The following is a 2,246-nucleotide window of genomic DNA, read 5'->3' on the forward strand; positions in this document are numbered from 1 at the left end:
AGTATTTCAAATAGAATTGTCATTTCCTGTGGATGTGCTTGTAGCTAAGAACAGAAGTACTCACTGGCTGGGCTAGAATTAGCAAAAATAAATGTTGCACAAATAATTGGAAATGCCTCCTATCCCATAGATATTCAGGTGGCTGAATCTCCCAGGGAAACCTCTGGAAGCTCAAAATTTAACTACCCATAGGGTCCTACCTCTGCTCTGCAGGACAGATCCTGCTGGTGTTCCGGAGACAGGTATTGGAGCCTTCACTGAGTAGAGGGTTCCCACTCTCACAGTGCCTCTGGGAATGCTGGGGGTGGCAACCATTGCTCACTCCACACATTACAGAGCAGCTTCCCAAACATGAAAGGCAGCGCTGGCTGAGGCCAGGCTGTGGGAAGCACAAAGGCTCGGGATTGCTAAGGAAGTGAGGACACAGATGGCACTGATGTGCAGGCCTTTGCTTTCTGGCCCTGGCTGAAAAAAAAACCCCAACTGTATCTGCATTAAATCCAGCAGCACTTGTACTGGGAAACATCCTCCAAGCGCTGCTCCGTTTTGGGGAGGGTTTTCCAGGGCTTCCTGAGTGCACACGTTTGTGAACGCTGTGCTGAGCACACCTGATGAGAATTGATGCTGAATGTACTTTCCTGGAGAGCACAGCACAGGCAAGGCATTCTCCATCCCCTGCCTTCCATCAGAAAGAAGACTGCATTCCTTTTGTGCATTGCTCTGAAGGGGTGGCATCACATCCTGGAGGAAAAGCTGTCTTTACTGATTAGTACAGCCTCGTATGAAATCTTGAGCACGTCCTGCCCAGATTCATCCTGGCTGCCTTTGATACTGAAATGATGCTGCAGTTTTTGGAACTGGCCACATCAAACACCATTACAGAGGACAGAAATGTGTTGTCAGTGGTGCTCAGAGCTGGGGTGGGCCAAGCCAACCCTTTCCACTGATTCCAGTGTGAACACAGCCCAGAGTTTGTTATTCAATCAATGCCTGTAATTAGTGGATAAATCTGGACCTTAATGGCTCTGCATTACTCAGCTATCTCAAAGGAAACTGCATAAACCTCCTGCATTCTGGTTTCAGATGTGAAGGATGAGCTGTGTGTCTCTCCCTGGGCCCCTCTGAGGCTGACACGGGCCTGTCCCAGGATCCTCTCAGGACCCTGATGCTCTGGGGCTCCTTCCAGGCTCTCCAGGGCTGCTCCAAGTGTTCCTGGACTCCTTCCAGCACCTCTGTGGGAATATGATGTTTACATGCCAGAAATATCAATCACCGCAACCCTTATGTTCAGCCAACAACCAGAGGCTACTCAACCTCCACAGGGCTGTTTTTCTCCGGCCACCTCCTCGCCTGACGCAGGCAAGGGATTGGATTATCGTTATCCAGGAACAGATCCCGGGATATGTGCACAAGCCACAACATCCCTGTGTGTCACATGAACGCCCGAGTGACACAGAGCTGGCCTGGTGTGCTCTGTGTGTTGGCAGGATTGAGGTCACCGCTGCCTTTGCCTCAGCCTAACCAGGCAGGAGGGTGACACTCCCCGGCTCCAGGAGCCTCTTTCAAGTTTTTGCTACAGTGCGAAAACAAGAGATGCTGGGACTTGTAGACCCAGCTGGCATCCCCATGGATACATTTAATCATAGAAAGGCTCTGCTGAAATAAGAATCAAAGTGTATTTAATAGAAACTGTGACCAATGGACGCACTGTCTGGGCAGGAATGTGCTCACAAAGCTGGGAATAAGGGTCAGAGGAAAGGCGAGGGTGGTTTCTCCAGCCTGGGGTGCTCGGCTGCCTCATGACAGGGCTGCAGCACCCACACGCAGCTCAGGACTGAGGAGCCACCAAGGGGAAGCCTTGCTGAGCAGCACCCACCTCACACAGTCCCCCTCACAGTGCAGGGGAGCTGGCACTGAACGGTTCAGCCTGGCCCAAGAGCCCTCATGGCCCCACAACCCTTCACAGCCTCCCTGAGCCCTCACAGCCCAATGGACCTTCATGGCACCCCTCGCAATGGCTGGACTCCCGGAGCCCTTGCAGCACCACAACACTCACGGCCCTCGAGCCCTCACACTCCCCTCACAGCCCCCCGAGTCCTTACAGCCTCCCAAGCCCTCACAGCCCCATGAACCTTCATGGCACCCCCCGCAATGGCTGGACTCTCTGAGCCCTTGCAGCACCACAACACTCACGGCCCTCGAGCCCTCACACTCCCCTCACAGACCCCCAAACTCTCATAGGCCCT

This window comes from Empidonax traillii, unplaced genomic scaffold (assembly GCF_003031625.1).
Source record: "Empidonax traillii isolate 1590-97213 ecotype Southwest subspecies unplaced genomic scaffold, ASM303162v1 scaffold869:size279042, whole genome shotgun sequence".
NCBI lineage: Eukaryota > Metazoa > Chordata > Aves > Passeriformes > Tyrannidae > Empidonax > Empidonax traillii.